The 16,156-nt window shown below is 48.1% G+C and overlaps 1 protein-coding gene across 1 annotated transcript in view; it reads left to right on the plus strand.

Annotated features, from left to right (window-relative positions):
• The first annotated feature begins 3,060 nt into the window (after positions 1-3,060).
• Positions 3,061-16,156, plus strand: part of MYO16 (myosin XVI) — a 464,729-nt gene continuing 451,633 nt past the window's right edge. Inside the window, exon 1 of the mRNA XM_084759479.1 lies at positions 3,061-3,308. The gene's annotated coding sequence lies outside the window, so the exon portion shown is untranslated. The remainder of the gene's footprint in view (positions 3,309-16,156) is intronic.

A 16,156-nucleotide genomic window follows, 5' to 3' on the forward strand; every position in this document is an offset into this window, starting at 1 on the left:
AATGTCTCTACACAGTGACAACTAAAATGTATCTTTGAAATAATCAAACTTAGAGAGACATAAATGCAAATACCCAGGGGTTAGATTAGGATGTAAAACGTCAATTACAGACTTGGTGTACTCTGGGACACATACTGGAGTTTTCTGATTGACCAACTAGGTTTTTGGTGGGTTTTTGTTTTTGTTTTTTGGCATGCCTTACAAGCAAATGCAGAGGACAAGCAAGACAAAAACATCTGATAAAATGGAAATTACACTGGATGATTTACACTCTCTTAACTTCAGGCCCTCTAAGTCACAGTAAACCAGGCTAGTGTATTAATAATGTGGGTTTATTTAAGTGGACACACGGAATAGAATAAACCCCTGGAATATATCCATACAAGGATGGTGATTGGTATGTCTTACAAGGTGTGAGTTGAGATGCTGTGTGAGGAGGTGTTGCCTTGTATGTGTCAGAGGTTTTAGGACAGATGTGGGAGCAACACTGCAGCCCACAGGCGTGTGGGCAGCAGAGAGCCAGCTGCATTGTTGTCACCACTCCTGCATCTCCCTCCATCTCACGAGGGATTCCTTCAGTTTTCTCTTAAGCAGGTGCTCGTGGGCAGAACCTTAAAATCCATGTGATGTTTCAGAATACTTCTGTTTAGCTGATAACTTAATTTCTGTGTTCCAATATCTAGTTGCTTAAATCTATAGTGACAGAGTAGATTAAAAGTATACAAGTTGGGATGGGTCGGGGTGGGGGTGGGGGATCCTTCACAGAGTTTTCCTCCCCTCCCCCGCCCCCATGAAATGAACAGTTTCTCTCCTGGTAATCATGTCCTTTGGGGTTCCATTGAAGGTCATCTTCTTTTACTACTGGGTACAGCTCTGCTGGTCTCAAGGGGTTGGCAAGGCCAGATGCCACATGCCTTTATGGTAGCAAAATAATTGCCACTTTAGAGTGCAACGTGTGTATGTAAACACAGAGATCAGTGGCAAGCCAGCATTTATATCTCAGTTTAGAGAGGAAAATTACCTTTGGGAGCTGAGCCAATATTGACATTCTTAATAATACATTGCCCGTAGTCCTAGACAGAATAATCATTTTTAAAACCTTATCAGAGCAGCGGCGTGCTCCAGGCCTCTGGCTACTCATGTGCGCAGTGTGGTGAGAACAGCTGAAATGAAGTTGGTGTGTTTAGTGCTTATGGTTCATACTGTACATTTTTAAAGGTTATCCTATGGCTTCTCTGCTAATACCGAAGCTTAGACCAGTAATAAGATTTAAGCATATGTCAAGCACGTAGCCATAATTCAGAAATATGTTCTGTTTGATGACTGGAAACACAAACTTTCACAATGAATAGAATTATGCTTTGTTACCATTTACTCTGCGCCCACCCAGTTGTAAATGCTGGTGACCAGGCCTGACTTTTAGTGCACTAACATGCCACACAACACCTCATAGAAGTGCCTGGTATTTCCCCACGGGACACTTAATATCTCTATCTTGCTAAGTGCAGAAGAGGCCAGGAGAGGAAACGGATACGAGAGTGTCTGTTTGAGTTGTAATTTAAAGTCGTTGCAGCCATGATAAACTGTGCTTGGTGATGTTGTTGGGTTATTTTGATAAATGATTTCACAAGTTAGTTCTTTAAATAACTTAAAAACCCAGTCTTATTTTATATGTTGAAAAAAAAAGTCTTCATATCACCATCTCATAGCTTTGTGCCAGTATGTTGTATGTACACGTTGTGTGTGGGCACACGCATGTGGGGGTGTAGAAGCCAGAGAGTAAGCCTGGTTGTCTCTCCTGCCCCCCCACTTTGGTTTCTGAGATGAGGTCTCCCATTGTCCTGGGCTTGCCATATTGTCCTGCGTTGGATGCAAGCCACTTAGTTGTGGTGGGTTTTGTTGTTGCTGTTGTTGTTTTGTTTTTTCTTTTTTTAAACTACACTTGGCTTCTCACTTGGATTCTACGAGGTGGAACTCAGGCCTTCCTGCTTGGCGAGCATTTGAAGACAGACACTGTGTCTCCAGCCCTTCACTTCAAAGTTTTAACGATAATTCAACAGTTCAATTGAACCTATCTCGACATTCTTAGGTTATCTTCCAAATGATCTAACACACTCTTTTTTAAGTGTGATAGCATCTACATACAAAATGTAAAATGTATTCAATTCAGAGATCTACAGCTTCTCCATTGTTATATGGACTTGTACAGTTCATCCCCACGTGCTCAAGAACTAACCTGGTTATACACTCATTTATCCATGTGTCTCTTGACACCCTGCTGGTCCCTATGAGGCGTGCGCGCGCGCGCACACACACGCACGCACGCACGCGAGCGCACACACATACACAGACACACATACAGACACACACGCACACACACACAGACACACATATAGACACATACGCACACACGCACGCACGCGCACGCACACACATACACAGGCACACATACAGACACACACACACACACAGACACACACCACCCCGGAATTAACAGACCATTGTTTACTTTTGGCAAAATAAGGACAAGCAAATTTACAGGGACTGACAAAGAACCAAATTTGAAGGGGGCAGGCACATCTCCGTATCATTACAGTCTTTGGGTGCTTTCCTTGTGTCCCGCGCCTAAACTCTTAATTTGGAGCCCATTTCAGCAGGCTTTGAAGGGCAGAGAGGGAGAAGACTGTACTGGCTTCTGTAGCTTTAAAATTGGCCACCCATTCCTTCTGGACAATTGCCACCGTCGCCAGGACTGGATGGCCTTTGTTCTGGTGGGATGTCCGAGGGGAGCCCCGGTGCAGGGCGCAGTGCCATCCGGTTCCCCGCGGCCTTACAGAAGTCGGGGGCGGAAAAGTTTGAGGCGTTAAAGCCTTTCTCGCATCCTCAGTGAGGGAGAGACGGGAGGAACCCGAGGGAGGGTGGCAGAGCCATCCTGGGAGGCGCGGTCTCTGCAAACGCGTGAGAGCGCGTGAGAGGGTGGGAGGGACGAGGGGCGCGGCGGGGAGGCGGGAGGGCGCCAGGACGAGGCCCGGTGGCTGCTCAGAGACCGGGTGGGACCGGGAGAACGGAGAGGGAAGGGAACCTGGCGGCGTGCCACGTAGGGAGTGGGGCGGGGCTCAGCACCGAGAGGCAGGGTCCCCGCTGCGGCCGGAGGGGCGGGGGCTGCGAGCCACGGGCGGGTGGAGTCCGGGTCCCCAGTGCGTCTCAGCGCAGCGCATCTCCGCTGCTCTGCGCTCCCAGGAACCTGGACGAGCCGGGACCGTCGCTGGATCGCAGGGCATCCAGATCCGAGGATCGTCCTCAGGCAGGTAGGGGCGGCGGCTGGAGTCTCTCGCATGGGGAACTTGGAGGAGCCTCCGTCCTGGGTCGTGTAGCATGCGTGGACCAGCCTTGCAGGGTCCCCAGCTCCCGTCCCAGCTGCGGTGGTAAGCGCTGGACAGGCGTGGGGCATGGGGCATGGGGCACAGGGCGTGGAGAAGCAGTTTCTCGGTCCTTCTGGGCAAGGGATCCCGAGGACCCTGCCACCTTTGGGGTGTGGGAAAGAAGGCCAAGACCAGAATCGTTCTCTGAACTATCCATAAGGAGGCAAAACTGGTAATCTGTATGAAGCCTCTAGTTGCCATGGGAGATGCTGCGCTGTCACCTATGCAACCGTTCCCGGGACGATGGGATGCACTTCTTCCTCCTCTTTGGGAATGGAAAAGAGACTTGGGAGAACAAAGATGCACCAGGAGCTTGCCAGCTGGTGCCTTTTGCAGGGATCCCTCTGACCCCTGCTCTCAACCCCTTGTCAGCCCATTGTCTTAGACGCCTGCGAGGAAGTGAGGAGCAGGTCAGTGTTTTGCTTCCCAGGGCCACAAAGCCTGCCTTCCCTGCGTGGGTTAAACGCCATCGGGCAGGTGGAAGCTCTCCTTTTAACTAGTCTCTCAGATGCTTCCAACACCTTCTAAAAGGGAAATAAAGGTGATATTCAGAGAGTTCGTTAACGATTCGCGCTTTTTACTTACTCGTGGTCCAGGAAGCTTGTGAATGGATTTGGGGCCAGTGTGTTAAAATATTGTGTTCAGCACTTGCCACCTGAAGGGACTATTTATCGATCACTGTAGAAGTCATCAAGGAGCCAGGGCAAGAGAGACCTGGCTGTCCTGAGCTTAGCGGGAAGGATTAGGGACCAGTCTTTACCCTGGTCTATGTGCAAGTGTGTGTGTGTGTGTGTGCGTATGTGGAGCATGTGTATGTGTGTGTGTGCGCGTGCGCGCAAGGTGTGCATATTTGTGTAAGGTCTGTGCCTGTGTGTATGAGCCTGCGTGTCTGAGAAGCATTAACCACCTAGGCGGGGTTTTCTTTGAGAGTCATGGGAAGTCTCTGGTGTCCTGCCAGGGTGACAGTTGTTCCATATTACTGCCAGAGTGTCATGCCTGTCCTGAAACATTTAGTTTAGAGTCAAGAGAAGGCAGCAAAGTCACCCGTGAGACCTGTGAAAGCCAGGCTCAGGAGGGACCTCTGCAGGCTCTCCAGTGCTGCTGGGATTGCTTCAAGTTTGCTCATGGTATCTCTAAAGGTGTCAAAGGCAGGGTGTCCCTTTTATAGGTAAAGTGTGTCCTGAAATGTGTCAAGTGTTTTGGTTGTTAAAGTTACAGAAGTGTGAGTGATGGATGGTTAACCTTAATGTACAGTTAGTGAAGGCAGAGACCAGCGTGAGCCCACAAGAAGTACATTTGGTGGACTTTGTGGCAGCTGGGATGTGTGCCATCTTGATCTAGCCATGATTAACACAGGCCGCATCATATCCCATTAATGTCACTTACGTTGTAATATTTGTTTACTAAATGAATAGTTACTTTGGTCCGAATGACATCTAGGGAGCCCAATGCGGTGGTTAAGTTCATTTGTGTTCTGTGAAAATTGGGGGCCGCCGTAATGTAAAGAGCTGTTGTGTTCTGTGTACACTAAAATAGCTGAAGTGTCTTGTGCTTGCACTTTGTTCTGTAAAGATGCCCTCTGCCTCCCGCAGTCCTGAAATGCTTCAACACAGACATCCTAGTGGCTGCTACACCAAGTCATTAGTGTTATCTGTGAGCAATTCCGTGTCGTGCAGATAAAAGACATTGCCTACAGAAGGAGAGCCCTCTGCAGGACACGGGTGTTCTTGAGGGAGACTAAATATAAAGATGGAAACATCTCTGAAGGAAAATGTGTGGGGCTGTGCCACATCCATGCATAGAATTCACATGGAAGTCAAATATGCACGTTTGTGTATGTGTGTGTGTACGTAGCTTGCAGATAATGAATATGAAAAAAAAAAAACCCACCAGACATACATGTGATGAATAGAATTGTCCCGGGTCTCAGCTATTTGGGGGGAAATGGTGTTTCTTTCTGTTAGAGTCTGTGCTGTGCTGAGCACCTCAAACAGGTGTCTGCCCTTTGCAGATACCATCGCAGGAGTGAATCTGAGCCACAGACAGACGGTGTGTAAAGAGGAACCCAGAACGTGATTGTCTTAGGTTCCTACTGGAAGCAACCGATACTCAGAGGACTTGGGGCAGCCTTGTTTGCTTGTGTGGTTTTAGTCTTGTTTTTAATTATCAGCTAGACTTACCGAGTCCCACTGTCCCCGCCAGCGTGGGATGTTAGAGTTGTGAGAAACAGGAGGGACTTGGTGACAAGACCCCGAAGGGAGAGCAGCAGGGGTCCTGCCTTCTCTGTCCCCAGGCATTCTCAGGCCATTTCCTTTTTATAGATTCTGGTCCGTGTCTAGCACAATTCCTTCTTCTTTAATGTCTCCTCCACTGTGCTCCACTGCGGGCAAGGCAATGGCATTGACATACCGTAGCACCAAGTATGGTCATGTGAGCTAGCAAGAATGCCAGGTAGTAAAAGTGAGTGTTCCCTACCGGAAATACAAGGCAGGTACTGGGACTTCCTGTCTTCCCCAACGGAGCTGACGCGTTCATCCGAGGGACACCTCATCCCCTCATTTGCCTTTGACTCTAAGATCTTCCTTCACCTTCCACAAGGCACGCCAAGCATGGTTGTTAATTTCAGGCTCCCTGATTCCACCCTCTTCCTCTGTAGACTTCTGCCAGGGACAGTGACACCCTGTGCTGGGCCGTGAGACAAGAGATGAGCACCAGTTTCTATGCTTCGTTCTGGAATATGTTTCCCTCCCATGGCCTCTGAGTGGTTTGGGTTGATCGTTGTTTTGTATGTTTCATCTTCGTGTTCCTCCCCATCCCGCCCTGAAAAACCGCAATCTTTTTAGAATGAGGGAAGTTATTGGCCAGCCATCCCACTTCTCCCTGCTGTGGGCACATTCAAGGGACACTGCCACCCGCTTTCCTGCAACGTCTTTGAAGTTGGGCTGTGATGGCTTTAAAAGTGAGGGTCTTGGGTGTCCTGTTGATAGAAAATAGGCCTGTGATGGCTAGTCATGGTCGTGGTTAGCTTGGCTGTGTTGTCAAACTCAGAGAGAGAGAGAGAGAGAGAGAGAGAGAGAGAGAGAGAGAGAGAGAGAGAGAGAGAGAGAGAGGCCATTTTCAGAGAGCTCACTGAAGGTGAAGACCCACCCTGCATGAGGGCAGCGCCACCACACAAGCCAGGTACCTGCACTGAGTAAAGACAGAGAAATTAGAAAGCCAGGGTGCCCTAGCCTTCTCTCCTTAGTGCTTCCTGGCACATGTGAGCAGTGGGCACAGGCTGCAGTGCCTTCTCCAATATTACAGTTTCCTCAAACTGTCAACCCAGGCAAACCTCTTGTCTCTTAAGTTGCTTCTCACCTGTTGTCACCATGAGGCTGGGCGTGGTGGCGCACACCTGTAATCCTTGGGAGGCAGAGGCAGGTGGATTGCTGTGAGTTCGAGGCCAGCCTGGTATACAAAGCAAGTCCAGGACAGCCAGGGCTACACAGAGAAGCCCTGTCTAGAAAATCAAAAACAAAAACAAACAAAACAAAAAACATTAATATGTGGTAAATGACTGAAGCATGCAATGACTTGATTCTGAAGAGATCAGTGTGCACTTTTCAGGTGAAGCGCAGGTGTTCTGTGGCTGCCAACTTGGTGTTTCCTCGAGGTAGGGAGGAAGAACAGGAGCTCCCTAGCTCACTCTGGTCATGCAGACACAAGGTCTGAGGCTAATACATAGCTATCCCCAGGTCATTTTCTTCTGACCTGTCCTTTGAAAAGTGCTGAGTCTAGGAGCGCAAGCGTGGTGGCTCCCTCCAGCTGGGGTAGCTCTCTCTACTTAGGCAAGAGCCTATAACGATTTTTCTTAGATGATCATTTTTGTTACTATGATAGCCAGGAAAAGCTGACAACATATCAGGGCATTAATTCTGAGAACACTTAGGTTTGTATCATCCAGTTGCAGCCTAAAGTACTTATACACAATACCAATATTTTCAAACACATTGCTATTTTTCCAGTGGCAAGCTAATGCTGTGATTTCTTTGGGCCTTTCCCCCTCCCTCCATTTCCTGGTTCTTTCTCTTTCCTCTGTTTTCTTTCCTTCTTTCCCTCTCTCCCTCCTCCCTCCCCTCTCTTTCTTCACTTCTTTCTTTTTGAGAATTAGGAGCTTGTCTCTATATTTAGCTAGGACATAACACCACGAGCACAGGATTTTAAAATATTACACACACACACACACACACACACACACACACACACACACAATCTCACATACATACAATTTTGTTAACTATTTGAAACAAACTGACCTGGTTTCGTAAGTTCTACAGACTTCTGGCCTCAGTGCCCTGCCATCTGCTTCCCATGCTGCCTCTGGTTGGCCCCATGAGCTATAATTTTGTCCCTCCACTGCCCCCGTATTCTTTTTACCCTCGTTTTCCCCTCGCATCCTGCTCCCCACCGTTATGTACCTGTGGCTGAGCTCTCCTCCTGTCTCCTCAGGCTATGGCTCATTGTTTTGTCTTCATGTACTGTCCACCTGCAGGAGCCCTTCCCTGTATGCTGGGTACAGCACCTGGGTCCCCACAAGCCGACCCTGGTTTCCCTCACAGGCTCTCTGAGCTGAGTCTGTGCTGCTGCCCTGTGCGGCCATAGTTCTCTCATCCGTGGGCTCTGTCCTTCCTTTCCCCCTCCCCCACTCTCTATTTCCCATCAGTCACCCGAGTCACCAACGTTTATCTCATGAATATGGCTCAGATTAGTTCTCCTTTTGTGACCTTTTCTGGCTGCCTCCATCCAGGTTCCATGGTGCTCAGCCGCCAGGGCTCAGGGACCAGGCCTTCATCCATCTTCCTGCTTTACTCGTCCCTCTGAGTCAGGCTTACAGTTGCCAGAGAGATCTGTCTTAAATGCAAATCTGACCATGAGACCACTTGCTGAAGGATACAGCAGTTTCCTGTTGCCCATAGTGTAAACCGTGGGCTCCTCTGAGCCATGTAGTGCACATCACCGTGGGCTCCTCTGAGCCATGTAGTGCACATCACTGTGGCTCCTCTGAGCCGTGTAGTGCACATCACCGTGGGCTCCTCTGAGCCATGTAGTGCACATCACTGTGGCTCCTCTGAGCCGTGTAGTGCACATCACTGTGGCTCCTCTGAGCCATGTAGTGCACATCACCATGGGCTCCTCTGAGCCGTGTAGTGCACATCACCGTGGGCTCCTCTGAGCCGTGTAGTGCACATCACCGTGGCTCCTCTGAGCCATGTAGTGCACATCACCATGGGCTCCTCTGAGCCATGTAGTGCACATCACCGTGGCTCCTCTGAGCCGTGTAGTGCACATCACCGTGGCTCCTCTGAGCCGTGTAGTGCACATCACCGTGGCTCCTCTGAGCCATGTAGTGCACATCACCGTGGCTCCTCTGAGCCATGTAGTGCACATCACCGTGGGCTCCTCTGAGCCATGTAGTGCACATCACCGTGGCTCCTCTGAGCCATGTAGTGCACATCACTGTGGGCTCCTCTGAGCCATGTAGTGCACATCACCGTGGGCTCCTCTGAGCCATGTAGTGCACATCACCGTGGGCTCCTCTGAGCCATGTAGTGCACATCATTACTCATCCACACCCCTCATGCCCACCTTCTGCCTGTTCTTCCACTTCTGCTGAACCACATCGTTCTCTTGTACTCGGTGGGCAAGGGAGGCTCCCCGACTTTGTACAGCAGAGTTCTGCAGAACACCTTCTCGGGACACCCGGTGCCGTGTGTGTTCCTCTCCTGGCGTCTCTGGTGCAGGCACATGCTTGTCTGTAGATGTTGAATTGACAGATCTGGCTTCTCTTTCCTGCCGTGTGATCACCACTTCCTTTCACTCCTAGGTTCGGCACGTTCCTTATGTACAGGCAACTGGCATGGGGATTAGTGAGAGAAAACTGCCCTAGAATATTCCAGCCTCACTGCCATCAGCCTTGGCCTGCAGAGCCCCTTCTAACTCTGCTTCTCCCCTCTGCCTCACCCCAAACCCCATCCTCTCCATTCATCTGATGCCCTCTAGCAGTTTCTTCTCACAAGTCTGCTTCATTTCACCGGAGCCTGAAATACTTGCTGGCTGCACTGCTGGCTTACCTCAGAGCCACACCGTACGGCCGTCTCTTTACTTGTGCTGTATTCTTACCAGCTTTCATGAGTGAGGATAATTACCCCCTTAAAAGTGTCCTGCAGGAAACCAGCTGGTGGGATGGCATGTGATACCAGCAGGGCATGTGTGTGGGGCCTGTGGCCTGTTGAAAGGCAGCCTGACATCTTGGTATGTTGTCTAGATTATGTTTTTATATAGCCCAGGCTGCCCTCCAAATCAATCTCTAGCAAAGGCAAGCCTTGATTTTGTGGCAGTATCTTCCTGCCTCAGTTTCCCCAGAACTCAGGAGGCAGAGGCAGGCAGATCTCTCCGAATTTGAGGCCAGCCTGGTCTACAAAGTGAGTTTGAGGCCAGCCAAGGCTACACAGAGAGACCCTATCATGAAAGAAGCAAATCAAAACAAAAACAAAAAAGAGGGGCAGGTGGTTTATTTGGATGCTGATGGAGAACGAGCTGGACACATGGAAGGGAGGTGTCTCAGCGGCTAAGAACTCTAGCTGTTCCCCAGGGGGCCCAGGTCTAGTTCCCAGCCCCCATTCCAGGCAGCTCACAATGGTCTACACCTCCGTTCCAGGGACTAACATCTTCCTCTGGACCCCATGGGCACGCACACACATGCCCATGCACATACATTTCCACACACACACCCCACCGTATACTGAAATGGATACACATAAATGGAATTAAAATAAATATATTTTAAAAAGTAAGTCATAGATTGACTAAATTAAGGGGGAAAGATATGAGGCATACTATGTCCAAATACTTGATGTGATGTCCATTTATTAAGATTTTAAGTCTTGCTGGGTGGTGGTGGCGTGTGCTTTTAATCCCAGATGCAGGTGCATCTCTGTGAGTTTGAGGCCAGCCTGGTCTACACAGTAAGTTCCTGGATATCCAGGGCTACACAGAGAAACCCTGTCTTGAAAAAACTAAACAGTCTTATCATTTATCCATAAATAGTTAACCATAATACACCTGTTTACTATATGGAATACAAGGGAAGCCAATTAGCTCACGGCACATAAATACCATTGTGAGTGTTTGTTCTTAAAATGTAAGGCTGAAGGGCTGGATGGGTGGCTCAGCAGTTCAGAGTCCTTGCTGCTCTTCCAGAGGGCCAGAATTCAGGTTCAGAACCCACATGGGGTGGCTCACAACCACCTGTCACTCCAGCTCCAGGAGAGTGTATGTCCTCTGGCCTCTGCAGGCACCTGTACATGCATATAAATACACACGCATAAATAAAATAAATCTTTTTAAAATGTATGCTCGAGGGTGTATAACAGGATGAGTTTAAAGTTCAAATATGCTAAACTGAATTATTATGTATAAAAATCAGCTTCTAAGCCACCCTTCTTTCCCTAGAAAGAACACATTGAAAGCATTTTAATTTCATTTTTTACTGTCAGAATTATTTCCTGTTTTAAAATGAACCTGGAGGTTGTAGCCCCTGCCTGGCACGTGGCTCTCTGTGCCTTTAGCGACCGCATCTAAAATATTCAATAGCTCCTGTGCGAAAGATAAGATCTCGCTTGGCCACTCATTTCCTTCCTAAGTCAGATCCTCCGCTATTAGCAGCCCAGTGCTGTGTGATTGGGAGTCCCTGGGTAGAGCTAGCTCTCTGAGCTCCTGTCTCGAATCCTGCTTTAAAATGTCTATTAATATTCCTTTTATCTTTTCTTATTTAGGAAAGGGAAATTCACTTCAGTGGTTTAAAACTCAGTGCCAGATAAAAGGAATACAGTCTGAGAAAGAAAGAGTCGTGCCAGTGCTGAGAAAACACAAGTGTAGGGCTGCAGAGCGAGTGATCATGTCCACTGTGCAGAGGCAGCCAGCAGGGTCTGGGCTTAGCTAAGGTGTGTGAGCTACATCTGCTGAGGGCAGTTTGCTGAGGCTGTGGGTGCACAAGCACTAGGGAAGAAACATGTGTGTGTGTGTGACATGAGCCACCAGAAGACAACCTTGAGTAGGAAAAGGCTTGAGATGCGCTTCTCTGAGTCAGATGGAAACTTGGGGTAACCTTCCCAGGCTTTGTCGGCTCAGCAGGGCAGGCAAATGGCACTGCAGAGTTAGGTGCAGGATTTAATGGGATAAAATGGACAGGACTTTCCCACCAATCTAGAGGTCTGGAGGCCTCAGCTTTTGTTGAGCTACCATGAAGAAGACAACTTGTCAGTACCACCCTCACTGTTGAATGGTTCATTCATTCTTAAAAGAGTCTGGGGATTTGCCGAGTCTGAGACATCTTCTCAAAAGATAAAATGGTGAAATAAAAATACTGAAACAAGAAGTACTACAATGGGTCTGAGTCTAACTAATCCATGGGACCCACCAGCGACAGGTGTGCATAAGGATGTTAGGGAAAATGGCTTTACAGAGAGATGACTACAGAGTCACATTTATTATTGTAAAACCAGACAGGATGTGAACAGACTAGGAGGCTCTTAAAAGCAAAATGGTCATTTCACAGTCATCTACATTGTCAGGAGAAAGCAAGAAAAATAACTAGAGAGGCCACCCACTGTCCAGCGTGACATTTAGCCGAGAAGCCCCTGGAGACAAAGCACCCATCTCTTCTGCTGTGATCCCCGGGCAGTGGCCAGCTTCTCTCCACTTGTCACCAACACTGTACAGAGATGAGCTGAAGACGAGTGCTGTTTGACCACAGTGAAATGCCCCTATGTTAGGATAACCCTGCATTACAGACTAAGACGGGTGAATTATAAAGGGCTCCTCAGCCAGGGCCATCTGCAGGGAATGACAGAGATGCCAGAAACTCCAGGAGACTTGGCTAAGGTGGACTTCTCTCCCAGGTGCCGCAGGGGAGCAACCAGAAGCAAGGAGCTGCTGTGTATATTCCTGCCAAACATAACTTGTACACCTGCGTGCCGCAAGGTCACAGTAATGTGTAGGAATGTGAGGGGCTAGACCTCTGTAAGTCAGTGCAAGCAGGCCGGACTACATACAGAGTCCAAGGATGGAGCTAGGAGAAGCTAGCGCTCTGACTTACTCAGAGCTAAAATTGGGGATCTAGGCTCACTCACATCTGAAGTTCTTTGTCTGGAGCATTTCTGGGACAGTTTTGTTGATTTGGGGATTGTTACCGGCGATAGGCTAACTGTGCACACACACAAGCATCTTCCTGAGTTCTCTAATCTGCTCCCTGGACCCCTTGTCTATATTTACGCCACGCCCCACGGCTTTGATGGCTGCAGCTTTTAATGTGTCGTTGGACCAGGACGTGTGAAGTCAGTAGCGTTGTAGCTGTGTTCTTCTTTCTAACCATCATTTGGGGTACTTGGGGGTCCTTTGAGATCACACATGAACTCTGAAGCATCTTTCCTGTTTCTACACTGCCACCACCTCCGGTGTTCTGGGGGGGACTGTGCTATGTGTGGGTCTCACTGAGCAGTGTTCTTCTAACCCATGAACACAGAATGTCTTTCCTACACTTATTTTTACTGTTTTGCTAGTATGTAGTAACCGGTTAGAGCAATTGGTGTTATGGTAATACCTTCATCTATTACAAAGCGTATTTTGACAATAATCACTCTCCACTTGCCTCTTTTCCCTCCTCATCCACCGATTCTCTTATGCCCCCCTTCAGTCCTTCTTCCATGTCTGTGTGTATGTTTGAGTCAGACCCTCTGAGTTCACTACACTTTCTTATAGGAGCATAGGGTAGGGAGTCGTTTACAGGCGCAGGTGCATCTTTATTAGTGGCTTAACCTCTGAGAAGAATGTCTTCCTCCCTCTGTCAGCCATTGGCTTTGTGTAACATTTTATAGACCAGCTTGATCCCAAGAGCCTTTCCTCCTTCCATGAGAGAGCGTTGATGCCCAGTCCTGTGTGGAAACCGCAGCTGTGAGCTCAGGAGCACGACACGCACATCACAGCCGGAAGTCAGTGTTCCACGTTCCCCTCCCCACTTCTCTCTTCTTGATGTCCTCCGAGCGCTGGAAGAAGTAAGATTGGTGTCCCACTCATAGCTTGGCACAAATCTTTCATCATATGGGCTGTATGCTATTAAGTACTTAAAATTGTTTTTAAAAATATTATAATGGTGTATATTATAGTGAAATAATGATTTACACAGAATTGTAACAAAATAAATACACAGGCCGACTGATTGGACCAAGAAGCAAAATCCATGTCTATGGTCTACAAGAAACACAGCTTTACTGATAGGTTCTGCTTTAGAGAAAAAGGACTCCCATCAGATGAAACCAGGAGGCAGGCATCGCTGTCCTACTATTTGGCATGGCAGACGTCAGACGAAAGCTAATCAGAAGAGGTAGAGAGTGACAGTGAACCAAGAAGTCATCGCCATCCTAGACACATGTACATCAAACTCCGAGGCACCCGATTGTGTAAAAAATGCACCACTGGATTTAAAGACAGATGAGCAATAAGGTCCCTCAGTGGATGGTTTCCATACCCACCTCATCCAAGGGCATCTCCAGTAGGGCAGCCTTGGGTGACAAACTCCCTTCAGTCTGTTCATCAAGGGATGCCTTTATTTCCGTCCTGGAAGGCAGTTTTGCCTCACATGATCCTGTTGCCTGGCATGTTTTTGTTTTCCGTCCAGCGTTTTGGATTGTGGTTACTGCATCTCCTCTGACTTTCGTGCTAAGGTTCTTTGAGGATCCTGTGAAGCTCCCGCCCGGGGAGCAGGTAGGTCCTCCCTCTGTTGTTGACTTTTAACAGCATCTTGTGAACCTGTGAGCCACTCTGAGATCATGCTGCTGCAGTCTGTAGTGTCCCTTGAGTCCAGATGCGCAGCTCCGCAGAGCTGGGCCACTGTAGCCATCATTTCTTCGAGTCGTCTCTGTCCCTGTCTCACTTTTTCTCATTTGGACACTCTGAGATGCCCACAGTGCACATTTCCCCCCCACCATTTGGTGCAATCCTAAGTTCCCCTATGTGCGCTTCACTTTTGTGCTTATTTTCGCTGTTCTGACGCAATAATTTAAGTTGAATGAGGTAATTCTTTTTTCCCCCTTGTTTGACTCATCTGCACTGAAACCCTATAGTGATGTTTTATTAAAGCATTATATTCTGGTTTTTTTATAATTTGTTTTTCTCTGTTGACATCCTGTTCTTGTTCATACCATTGCTTTGCTTTTTTTTTTTTATTTTATTTACATCGCCAGTTTGTATTTTATTTAAGTTCTTTGAACTGTGTTATGATGAGACTTTGCATTCTCTGTCAGGTTACTCACAGATATCTACATCTGTGGGGTTGTTTCTGGACTGTAATCTTACCCACTTTACTGAGCCCCTGCTTCTTTGCATACCTTGGGATATATTTTTATTTTCATGAGACTTGGGTGTCTGAAATTTTAACCAACTTTTTTAGTCTTTGTAGACTGACTCCTTTCAGGAGAAGACATTCATGGCCAGTCTGGCTTTCTGAGATTTTACTTTGCATTTTCTGTATATTTTCCCAGTCAGAAGATTTCCTGCTTCCCTTTTCCGGAACTCTCATTCTCAGACTCCCTCTAGTGCCTTTCTGAGATGCTCACGGTCGGTCTTCTGTTGCCATCACTGCAGGGCAAGTGCTTGTTTTGTTCTGAATGACACCGGTGATTCAGGGCATCACACTTTCATTAGCCATAAGAAGGTTTCTATTCTGCCACCTCCTATTTCACTAGTATCGTTTCATGTGTTGGCATTCAGTCCAATTTAGCAAGGTTAACATTGACCTTATCAACTGTCATTAACATCCAAGTGCAGGAGACTCTGGGTAGGGAGAGACTGAGTGAAGCTAGTTAGTTGCAGAGGAAACTATCAAAGAGCAGACGAAGACATATAGCAACTTCAGGGGACGCACAGTAGAAGGATGATCAAGACCAAATCATGAAAAATGAAGAGAGACTAAAATAAAGCCCCATGAAGACACCAAAACCAAGACAGTGCTTGACAGTTTGAACTATTCTGCAAAGGGAAAGGTGGCGCCCATGAAGACAACAGGATGAAGGTCTATTAGTTATCTTCCCATTGCTGTCCTAAACACCATGACCAAGGAGACACAGAATAGAGTTTATTTGGGACATGGTTCCAGAGGACCAAGGTCCACATGTTGGGCACAGCACAGCAGCAGGCGGCAAACATGGCGGTTGGACCTGGACACTAACAGCTGAGGGCTCATATCTTGAGCCAAAAGAGCACAGAGCAGAGATGAGGAACTGCGAATGTCAAGGGGCTTTGAAACTTCCAAGACGACACCCAATGGTGTGCTTTTCCAGCCAAGCTGTAACCTGCTAACCCCCCCAACCAGTTCCACCAAGTGGGGGCCTAGTATTCCAGTATCCGAGCTTATGGGGGTCTGAGCTTATGGGGGTCCGAGCTTATGGGAGTCCGAGCTTATGAGGGTCTGAGCTTATGGGGGTCTGAGCTTATGGGGATCTGAGCTTATGGGGGATCTGAGCTAATGGGGATCCGAGCTTATGGGGGTCTGAGCTTATGGGGATCCGAGCTTATGGGGGTCCGAGCTTATAGGGATCTGAGCTTATGGGGGTCCGAGCTTATGGGGATCTGAGCTTATAGGGGTCCGAGCTTATGGGGGTATTCTCATTCAGGCCATCGAGAAGGGCTTGTGGCTAGTG

Source organism: Acomys minous (assembly GCF_964271855.1).
Source record: "Acomys minous genome assembly, chromosome: 15".
Lineage (NCBI taxonomy): Eukaryota > Metazoa > Chordata > Mammalia > Rodentia > Muridae > Acomys > Acomys minous.